Source organism: Podarcis raffonei, chromosome 13 (genome assembly GCF_027172205.1).
Source record: "Podarcis raffonei isolate rPodRaf1 chromosome 13, rPodRaf1.pri, whole genome shotgun sequence".
Lineage (NCBI taxonomy): Eukaryota > Metazoa > Chordata > Lepidosauria > Squamata > Lacertidae > Podarcis > Podarcis raffonei.
The window spans coordinates 46,157,934-46,170,000 of NC_070614.1; positions in this window are offsets into that span (position 1 = coordinate 46,157,934).

Consider the following 12,067-nt stretch of genomic DNA (forward strand, 5'->3'; position numbering starts at 1 on the left):
AATTGGGTCCCATAACTCAAAAAGGCTTAAAAACAGAAACAAGTGTGCTTTGAAAACAATGCCTCCATTGGTTGAAGCTGGCCAAGAATGATTGCGACTGCTATCCTAAGCCCACTTACCTGGAAATAAGACCCATTGAATTCAATAAAACTTCTGAGTAGACATGTTTAGGACAATACTGTAAATAAGTACCTGGTCTTAGGCTATTAATTGAACTAATTAATGCTGTGCACACTTATCTGGGATTGGCATGCACTGACATGGAAAGCATGTACAACTCTAGCAATAAGCAAGTGGAGATGATTATATATTTATGATTGATGAATTGACCTAGTTAAGCCAAGGAATCCGCCAGTTAATAGGGTGACTGTCAAGAGGATGTTTGTGGGCATCTTCACTGACAGTCTGGTTGGGAATACATATGAGAGTGGAGGCAGAACATAGCCATCATTGATAGCGCTATCCTTCATGAATTCGTCAACTCTATTCTAGCTGGTGGCCAAGCTGGTGGCCTTCACTGCCTATTGTGGGGGTGAATTCTGTCGTTTAACTATGTGTACTTTCTTTTGTCTGTCCTGAATTCTCCAACATTTAGCTTTGTTGGCTGGTTCAAAGCTGAAAACTGAGAGACTTTCAAAAGCTCTCTGTTTTAATTCCTTCCATTCTTTCACACCCTTTAGATCAGGCATAGGCAAACTCAGCCCTCCAGACGTTTTGGGACGTTTTGGTCAGGGATGATGGGAGTTGTTGTCCCAAAAACATCTGAAAGGCCGAGTTTGCCTATGCCTGCCTTAGATTGTCTGGAGATTTCCAGCTGAATTTAACAACCTATTTCACACATTTCCTTTTACAGAAAGGACCCTGGGAGACTCTGTGTCCCAAACGGAAGGTCACCTTGAATTCCAGGAGGGATGGCATGTGGAGCTCAGCTGCCTCTTTGAAACTTCTTACTCTGCTCCAACACTTCTCTGGTATGAACAACACCCACAGGAGTCTCCTCAGCTCTTGGTCTCAAACTACGGTGCTCAGGATGAAAAGGCAAGTAAGGGCTGGAAGTGGACTCTCTCAGCAGACCCCAAGAAGAAGTTCTTCAATCTGACAAAGAAATCTGTTGAGCTGAGAGACTCAGCTGTCTACTTCTGCGCTATGAGTGGCACAGTGAAGAGGATGCTAAAGAGAGCAGGACAAAAACCCACCTGGTGGCAGGTGGCAGAACTCCTGATGCATGGAAATAGGACTTACAGTAGATGCAGTAGCATGACTTTTCCACAGTATGGCATGGGTTGCTTTAAGATGGTGGTGGAATATTGCAAAGGGGGACCAATATGATACCCTTACGATATCTTTATTGTCATTGTCCCTTGCGGAACAATGAAATTGAAAACTACATAAAACTACATTAAAACTACATAAAACTACATAAAACTACATAAAAGCTACATAAAACTGCTACAAAACTACATAAAACATTCAAAACCCGCTAAAAACTCTAAAACCCCATTTTAAAAAACACTATACTACAGAGACCCCTTATGCTGCGTTTAGAACCAGAATTGCATTAGCGTAGAAACTGTTTTTCAGGCAGCTAGTCCTGGCCTTTATAACCCTATACCTTCTTCCAGAAGGCAGAAGCTGAAAGAGATCATTTCCGGGGTGCGTACTATCATGTGCTATCTCTGCCGCTTTCTTATGGCACCTGGCAGCATAGATTTGATCTAAGGTGGGAAGAGTGCACCCAATAATTCTCTCTGCAGTCTTTACAATCCTGGATAGCATTGTTTTTTCCCTGGCCATGCAGCTCCCAAACCACACGCACAGACCATAAGTTAGTACGCTCTCCACAGTGCAATGGTAGAATGCCATCAACAGGTCCTTTGAGAGATTGTTTTTCTGGAGGATTCTCAGAAAATATAACCTCTGCTGTGCTCTCTTCACCAGGTCTTTGCTGTTATCTCCCCAGGTTAGGTCGTCTCTCAACTCCATTCCCAGAAATTGAAACACTGAGACCTGTTCCACGCACTTCCCCTCAATAATAAGTGGCTGAATATTCAATTTACATTTCCTAAAGTTCACAATGATCTCTTTTGTTTTCTTTAAGTTAAGCAGTAAGTTGTTTTTCCTGACCACTCCCCCAACTGCTCAACTTCCTTCCTATAGGCCGTCTCCCCCTCTCCAGCCATAATTAAACCAACCACCGTTGTATCATCTGCGAACTTAATGATCTTATTACTGGGGTATTTGGGGGCACAGTCAGCTGTATAGAGCGTGTATAAAAGCGGGCTCAACACGCACCCCTGTGGCGTCCCTGTATTCGTGATGAGATCCACAGAGACGTGGGAACCCAACCTGACCCTTTGGGAATGGTTTGATAGAAAGTCTAATATCCACCTGCACAAACATGGTGGAAGTCCCAGGTCTAATAATTTGGGCACCAATCTATGCAGAAGAATAGTATTAAATGCAGAACTAAAATCTACAAATAACAGTCTCGCGTAGTTCCCTTGCTTCTCCAAATGAGTCAGGACAGCATGTAAAGCCATTGCCACAGCATCCTCTGTGGATCTCTTTGCCTTGTATGCAAACTGGTAAGGGTCAAGTCCCACTGGCAGACAAGATAAGATGCGCTTCCTCACCAGTTTTTTGAAACATTTCATTATAATGGGTGTCAGTGCCACAGGGCGAAAATCATTCAGACTGTCTATCTTTGATGTTTTTGGCAGGGGTATAATGGTAGCGGATTTCAGACAGGGTGGAACAGTGGCTTGGGCCAGAGACTGGTTAAAAATCTTCGTAAAGATTCCTGCCAGTTGGTCTGAACAATCTCTTAGCACCCTGCCAGCCACCCCATCCGGGCCCATAGCCTTCCTCGCGTTTACCTCCTTTAATATTCGCCTCACTTCTCCCTCTTCCACCCTGGCAGCATTTCCTGTAGGTAGTGACGCCAATAGCTCTGGCATCCCTGTTGGAGTCACTGTTGGTGTCACCTCAAATCGGGCAAAGAAGGTATTCAACTCTCCCACCAAGGAAGCAGTACTCTCTACCATTGATGAATTCCTTGATTTATAACCAGTCAGATGTTGGACTCCCTGCCACATTTGTCTAGTATCATGATTTCTCAGATGGTCCTCAATTTTTCCTCTGTACTCCGCTTTTGCTTTCCTGATACCCCTCTTCAAGTTCGCTCTTTCTATGCCATACAACACCCGGTCCCCAGTTCTAAAAGCAGAATTTCTGGCCTTCAATAATCTCCTAACCTCTCCTGTCATCCAGGGCTTCCTATTCGGATACAACTTAACATACTGGTGACATTTGCTGTGCAGAATCTAATATAATCCAGGACCGTTGATGTATAAGTTTCTAGATCTTGATGGTTGAAGATATTCCAGTCAGTCTCCTGGAAACAGTCCTGCAGTTGCTGAGAGGCTCCCTCCGTGTTTGTATCTGGCCTTGTTTCCTGAGGGGTGTGTATACTGGTGTCAGAAGCAGGGACACATGATCTGAACCACCGAGCTGTGCCAAGGTCTTGACCTCATATGCCCGTCTAATGTTCGTATACACCTTGTCAAGAGTATTTTCTCCCCTTGTTGCACACTCAATGTGCTGATGGAATTTTGGGAGTACTGTCCTGATTGAAGTCCCCCGCAATAATGTGCACAGCCTCTGGGTATCTACTCAATTTAGCATTGATGTTTTCATGCATACTGTTCATGGCCCTGCATGCATTTGCATTTGGTGCTATGTACACCGCTGTTAACACCACTGTCGTAAATTCCAGGGGAAGATAGAAAGGTCTGCATTTAATTGTCAGAAATTCCACATCCGGAGAACAGTAGGTATCCAACTTGACAGAGTCCGTGCACCAGTTTTGATTTACAAAAATACACACACACACACCTTGTTTCTTGCCAGAATCCTGTGTCCTGTCCCACCGGTACGTTGAAAAACCTTGTAATTCAACAGCTGTGTCCCCTGATTGCTGGCCATGTTGGCTGAAGGGAGATGGAGTTCAGCACATCGGAAGAGCCCTTCCTTGGCAATATTTGGCACACGGAAACTGAGGAAAGCAGGTGAAGTCTGTCTCAGAGCTGTTCCCACCTGCAACGTTTTCCTCCCCTGCAGGGGCCACAACTACCTTGTGGGGAGGAGCAGGATGAATTGTTACAAATCACTATTGCTGTTATGAATTTCTCAATGCATTTTAAAAAAAATGTTACTTTCCTGGGAAGGATTTGTATCCTAAAAGGCAGGCTGGTGGTGATAATAATAAATACTCATATTGTGAAACTGTAGAATCTACAAGATACTCATATTGTGAAACTGTGAAACTGTAGAATCTACAAGAAAGAAGATTCCACCTAAACATTAGGAAGAACTTCCTGACAGTAAGAGCTGTTCGACAGTGGAATTTGCTGCCAAGGAGTGTGGTGGAGTCTCCTTCTTTGGAGGTCTTTAAGCAGAGGCTTGACAACCATATGTCAGGAGTGCTCTGATGGTGTTTCCTGCTTGGCAGGGGGTTGGACTCGATGGCCCTTGTGGTCTCTTCCAACTCTATGATTCTATGATTCTATGATTCTATGATTCTAGAGGCGGAGACCATTTCAGGCAATTGCCAACTCATGGGTCCTTTTGGACCTGGAAAAAGGCAGAATGGGGGTGGAACAGTGGCGGGGCAGGAGCAAGGTGTAACAGGGCATAACGGAGTTTGCAAGAGATGAAAAGGACTTCAAAACTCCTCTCCGTGAACTTCAGTATAGACCAAGATGCTACGTAGTGGCCATCATAGGAATCTGTGGCTGCAGGGGCAGGAGCACTCTTAATTTAGTCTGTGATTGAGCTATAATAAGACTCTGCCCAGCTCCGTTGGTTAGAGGGTGGTGCTGATAACGCCAAAATTGTGGGTTTGATCCTCTACAGGCCACCTCCACATGCCTGCATTACAGGAGGTAACTGTTGATTCAAGCCAATAGAAACCAAAAGTCAGAGGAATTGGCCACCCTCCAGGTGCCCGGCTTGAATCCTTGTTGACCTCCTGTCTGCGACTCCCGGCAAGATCAAGGCGAGGTCTTACTCGGCGATTCTTCCCAACGTGAAGAAGAACACACCACTCTTCCCCCCCTCCCATTGCCAGGGAGGGGAAAGAGACAGACAGAAATATATTTACATGCTTTTATTCCTGTCTTTCCAGCAGTACAGAGAAATCATGTCTGTACCCTCTCATCACCAACAGTCGAGAGAGAATAACTCCACCCATGTACTTCCAGTACAGGGTCATGTGCCACTCTGAGCTAACATCCGGCGCTCAGTGCACAGAATAGACTGTCCCTGGTTCCCACGGTACAGTCCCATAACGTCAACATCCTGTTTGGCTTTCCAGCCATCTGGAGCACCCAGCTGCATTGCTCCTTTTTCATAACAGTAACAACAAACAACAGACAACAGACAACAGACAACAAACAACAAACAACAAACAACAAACAACAAACAACAAACAACAACTTATTATTTATACCCTGCCCATCTGGCTGGGTTTCCCACTCTGGGCGGCTCCTAACAGAATAAAAAATTGGTAACATATCAAACCTTAAATACTTACCTAAACAAAGCTGCCTTCAGATGTTTTCTAAAAGTCAGATAGTTGACCCCCAGGGTCCCGTCTACAGTTCTATGATTCTATCAATATTGCGAGTTGGAAGGCGGAATTAGACTGTATGATGCCTAAGTCCCTTCTAATTCCTGGATCCGGGAAGGGTTAGAATCTAATGGAGGAGGAGGAACCCATTGCTGAATTAGCCAAGCAAGGGCCGTAATGGCCTCTAACTATAGGTATCACTGAGGAATTTGCTCTGTGCCAGAGGGCAAATGGGTGGGCACCCTCTATCACGTGGATGTTACGAAAAAGGAGCAATGCAGAAGCAAGCACCAGGTGGCTGGAATGGTAAACAGGATGTGGGTGTTATTGGATTGTCCCGTGGGAAACTGGGACTGTTTGTAAAGTGCTCTGAGAGCCGGATGTTACCTCAGAGCAGCACATGACCCTGTACTGGAAATACATGGGTGGAGTTTATTCTCTCTCTGCAGCTGGGAAGCAAAGGGTACAGACATGTTTTCTCTGTACTGCTGAAAGACAGAAATAAAGACATGTAGATACATTTCTGTCTGTCTCATTCCCCCCCCCTGGAGATGGGAGGGGGAGGAGTGGTGTGTTCTCCTTCACGTTGAGGAGAATCGCCGATTGGAGACCTCCTTTTATCTTGCCGGGAGTCGCAGACGGGAGGTCATAAGGATTCAAGCCGGGCACCTGGAGGGTGGCCAAATTCCTCTGGACTAAGAGCTAAACTGGAGGCTCTGACTTTTGGCTTGAATCCCGACAACTGGTAGCATAACGATGGTTATCTGATCTATGAGAATCAGCATGAGAGGTGAGAGGTCGATGAATCGTTGCCATCCTCTGCACCTAAGGAGATAAAGAAAAGCGTCTGCCTGCAGCCAGAAAGCTGAAACAGACAGCTGGACACCGAGAAGAGTGTATTCCAAGGCAACGGAGCCAGAAAAGGTATGCAGCATTTCGGGCAAGAGAGAATGAACGCAGAAAGGCTTAATTTCTGGTTCACAAGCTGCGTTTGAAAAACAGCTCTGAAAGAGCAAGCTTGCATACCAGGAATTCCTGTGGTGAGATAAGGAGTTCCGTCCTGAGCAGGTTGCTAGGCAACGTCTGCCAGTTACTGAGTGGCCTAAAAAGAGCCTGGGAAATCGAAAGTGTATCTGCGCAGCTGTGCAAGGGTTTTGATAAAAAACAGCCAAAGGTTTGCCTGCCTGTAAAAAAGCAGTAAACAGAAGAGAACTTTTGGAGTTTACTGGCTTGGAAAGTGAAAGCTGGCTTGAGATTGACTGTAAAGCTGACCCTTGGATTCAGCATGGATGCCAAGAAGGGGGGAGTGCCCCTGAGTGCCGTGGTTCTAGATGAACACAGCCGGCATGCTGCACTGGAAGTAAAGGACAGGGGGAGGGAGGAACGGAGTTCTAATTCCCCCACCGATGAGGCTACTGGAAAGGATGCTGTAGCTTTGAATGTTGTCCAGTGTTACAATTGTGGACAGGCTGGGCATCTTCAGCGGAGCTGCAAGAAGCCACGTCAGCCAAAAGGAGCGAAGGGCCGCTCAGCAAAGCCTGAGGCGTCAGGCAAAGGTCGTACCAAGCCTATGGTGAAACCTGGAAAGGCATTGATGGCGAAAGGAACCACGCCAGATGTTGGGAACGCGTTTATTATCGACACTGCAGCGACGGTTCATATGTCCCCACACAGAGGACTCTTTTCAACGTTTAAGAAGCAAAGCTTCACTGTGACACAGGCCAACGGTCAGGAGCTGGAAGCGGCCGGCGTGGGGACTGTCTATCTTAAGAGTCTGGACTTGACAATAAACAATGTTTACTTGGTTCCTGAATTGAAGTTCAATCTGCTGAGTGTTTCGCAGATTGCAAAGAGAGGACTGAAACTGTCCTACGATGCTGAGAGCTGCGAGATCTACAAAGATGGAGAGTTATTTCTTTCAGCCAGGGAGAAGGATGGACTTTATTTGTTGACTTTTGCACAAAGTGATTACATGGAATGTAATTCATCTGTGTCTAACCTAGTTTCTCTTGCAGGTGTGAGCAAGAAGAAGACCGGAGTCAACAGAGCATTTCAGCGGGTGTATGCTGATGTGATTGGTCCTCTAGAACCATCTAGAGGCAATGCAAGATATTATCTTGTGTGTGTGGATCATTTCTCTAACTATGTCTGGGTTTATGTGCTGAGAAAGCCACGGGAAGCCTTGGAGAGGTTTCAGGAGTTTTGTGACAAAGTTAAGAGTATGCATGATGCTAACATTGATTGTCTATTCACAGATGAGAAGCAGATTTTTCTTTTACAGGATTTCCAAAGGTTCCTGCAGAAGAAGGGGATAAGACACAAGGTTTCTGTTTCAGCGGAAGCGTGTACGGGTGAACAGAGAATTGCAAAAGGGGATGGAAGCGCAATTGCTAAGTTCACATTTGCCACATGAGTACTGGGCCGAGTCTCTAATGTCGTTCTGTTATACGAAAATGAGAAAGGTTTCAAAAGAGTTGGGAAGTTCTCCTTTTGAGAAACTGTTCCACAGAAAACCTTCTGTTGCCCATTTCAAGGTTTTTGGGTCTCATGTGAGAACAGAAGCTCCAGGTGGAGTAAAGAATGCCAGAGGCATTTTTGTGGGGTATGAAAAGGGTCTCTACAGAGTAATTTTGTCTGAATCTGGTCAGGTGATTCTCACAAAATTTCTAGAGAGTGCTCCTGAACAGGAGAGAATGATAGTACACACATTTCCCACTGAGGACGATTCAGATGATGATGATTTTACTGATTACAGCGATTACAGCTGTACTGAAAGTGATGACACTGATAGCTCGGAGAGCTCAGTTGTCACAGTCATTGAGAGGAAGTCTCACACAATAGATAGGCCTTCACAACTGAAGGATGAACCACTGTTTACCATTGGAACTGGTTCTCCAAAGAGTCCTGAGACTGGACCAGTGAGCAGAGAGGATCAGCACCTCATACGTAGGTCTGAGAGAGTTACAAAGGGTCAACCACCCAAGAGGTACTCAAAAGAGTTTGCTAACTTAGCTGTTGCATGTGTTGCTGTTGTAAACAACCGAGGACAGGTTGGAGCTGTGTCTAAGTCAGAGACAAAGACACAACAGAGAGATGCTAGCCAAGGTAATGCAGATGCACTCATTCCTTGGAAACCAGACAACCAGAGAGGTACACTGGGGAAACCAGTGGCGGGGAGTTCCAAGGGTGGAACTGAAACAACAGGGGAGTGTTATGTGTATAACAACTGTTTGTTTTCCTCTCTGGATCATGCTTTGCTTGCTGCAACACGCATTGATTCTTTTGGGGGAGGATGTTACGAAAAAGGAGCAATGCAGAAGCAAGCACCAGGTGGCTGGAATGGTAAACAGGATGTGGGTGTTATTGGATTGTCCCGTGGGAAACTGGGACTGTTTGTAAAGTGCTCTGAGAGCCGGATGTTACCTCAGAGCAGCACATGACCCTGTACTGGAAGTACATGGGTGGAGTTTATTCTCTCTCTGCAGCTGGGAAGCAAAGGGTACAGACATGTTTTCTCTGTACTGCTGAAAGACAGAAATAAAGACATGTAGATACATTTCTGTCTGTCTCATTCCCCCCCCCCTGGAGATGGGAGGGGGAGGAGTGGTGTGTTCTCCTTCACGTTGAGGAGAATCGCCGATTGGAGACCTCCTTTTATCTTGCCGGGAGTCGCAGACGGGAGGTCATAAGGATTCAAGCCGGGCACCTGGAGGGTGGCCAAATTCCTCTGGACTAAGAGCTAAACTGGAGGCTCTGACTTTTGGCTTGAATCCCGACAGTGGCTAGTAGTGAGAACCACGAAGGACAGTCAGAGTTGTATGTGAGCACTGGGCTAGAAGCAGGCTTCAAGCAGAAGCCTGAGAGTGAGAGCCATGTTTGATTTCTGCTTAAATTGAAGGCTGTGGCTTTGGGGGAAGCAAGACCTTCTGGGATGTTAATGGTTCAAGATCCTGCATCTTAGGAGGGTTTCACTGATATATGCAGTATCCTGCAGAAGATCATTCTCACTGAGATATTGAAGTGGTTGTTGTTGTTGCTGCTGTTGCTCCAGTGGGCCTTCCCAGCTGGTGTGTGCCATGAGCATTTGCTTCATATGGTTTTAGTTCGTCTTAAATGCATTTGCTGTTTTTGTGTTTTTTACTGTTCTTTTTAGCATAAATCCCTGTGAGATAACCATCCTTAATGAAAATATTTCTTAAGAAGGAATATTTTTTTTAAAAAAATCGATGGTAAAGAGAAGGAGGCGAAGAAGAAAGTTTGGGGGAGTCCGAAGGTTGGCACAAGTAAAAATCAAAATGAGCAAACAAGCAGGAAGAAGAAGAAGAAGAAGAGTTTGGATTTGATATCCCGCCTTTCACTCCCCTTCAGGAGTCTCAAAGCGGCTAACATTCTCCTTTCCCTTCCTCCCCCACAACAAACACTCTGTGAGGTGAGTGGGGCTGAGGGACTTCAAAGAAGTGTGACTGGCCCAAGGTCACCCAGCAGCTGCATGTGGAGGAGCGGAGACGCGAACCCGGTTCCCCGGATTACGAGACTACCGCTCTTAACCACTACACCACACTGGTGATTTGGATGGAGTTGCCAAACAGTCCAGTCAGGACTGAGTGTGCTCATTGGCCACAGAATGCTAAGTGACACACTGGAGCAGGGGGAATGGAATATGCTGGAGAAGGGCATCAGACAGGGAAACTACAACTACAACATTTTGTTGCAGTTGCCACTTTCTTCAAACTATTTTAGATTTGCAATGGAGCTGGATTAAGTCATGCTGAGGTCCTAAACTACATCAGCTTTTTTTGGGGGGGGGGCCATTACTGTCCCTTCCCTCCAAGTGTATTATTCTAAAAGAAAGTATAAAGAAAATGAAAATGTCTGTTTTAGATTTTGTTTTCCATGTTCCCTTTTTTAAAAAAAAACCAATTATGTATGGCTTGAAAACCACTACCACCTATTATTATTAAAACCATTATCTTAACCTGTGGTCCTAAACTGTAGCTTACTTAAAAGGGTAAAGAGACCCCTGACCATTAGGTCTAGTCATGACCAACTCTGGGGTTGCGGCGCTCATCTCGCTTTATTGGCCGAGGGAGCCGGCGTACAGCTTCCAGGTCATGTGGCCAGCATGACTAAGCCACTTCTGGCGAACCAGAGCAGCGTACGGAAACGCCATTTACCTTCTAGCCGGTTGTTGTTGTTTAGTCGTTTAGTCGTGTCCGACTCTTCGTGACCCCATGGACCAGAGCACGCCAGGCACCTCTGTCCTCCACTACCTCCCGCAGTTTGGTCAGACTCATGTTTGTGGCTTCAAGAACACTATCCAACCATCTCATCCTCTGTCGCCCCCTTCTCCTTGTGCCCTCCATCTTTCCCAGCATCAGTGTCTTCTCCAGGGAGTCTTCTCTTCTCATGAGGTGGCCAAAGTACTGGAGCCTCAGCTTCATGATCTGTCCTTCCAGTGAGCACTCAGGGCTGATTTCATTAAGAATGGATGCGTTTGATCTTCTTGCAGTCCATGGGACTCTCAAGAGTCTTCTCCAGCACCATAATTCAAAAGCATCAATTCTTCGGCGATCAGCCTTCTTTATGGTCCAGCTCTCACTTCCATACATCACTACTGGGAAAACCATGGCTTTAACTATACGGACCTTTGTTGGCAAGGTGACGTCTCTACTTCTCAAGATGCTGTCTAGGCCTGTCATTGCCCTTCTCCCAAGAAGCAGGCGTCTTTTAATTTCGTGGCTGCTGTCACCATCTGCAGTGATCATGGAGCCCAAGAAAGTAAAATCTCTCACTGCCTCCATTTCTTCCCCTTCTATTTGCCAGGAGGTGATGGGACCAGTGGCCATGATCTTTGTTTTTTTGATGTTGAGCCTCAGACCATATTTTGCGCTCTCCTCTTTCACCCTCATTAAAAGGTTGCGGTACCTATTTATCTACTTGCACTTTGACGTGCTTTCGAACTGCTAGGTTGGCAGGAGCAGGGACTGAGCAATGGGAGCTCACCCCATCATGGAGATTCGAACCACCAACTGTCTGATCGGCAAGCCCTAGACTCTGTGGTTTAACCCACAGCCCCACTTGCCTCCCGTAGCTTACTTAGTTTGTGCTGAAATCTGGCACCATCTGTAAGGCAAACAAACCCTGCATTTCTCCCTTCTAGGCACCAGAGGGCCACCTAGACCTCCACACATCCCCCATTGGTTTTCCCTTCCACTAAAAAAAAGCACTCAACTCACCTTAATTCTACAAGATAATGAAACTTTCATTATGAAGCAGCAGCATAAGAGAGCAGGAAGCTGATGCGGCAGGCCACAAAAGGAGTTTTGCTCCAGCTGCCATATTTTCAAGCACAACAAGAGCTTTAGTATCAGAACTTCCATCATCCCAAGGATGCTTTTCCTCTCTAAAGCTTCCTGCTTCTTGGCAAGTCTGGGAACA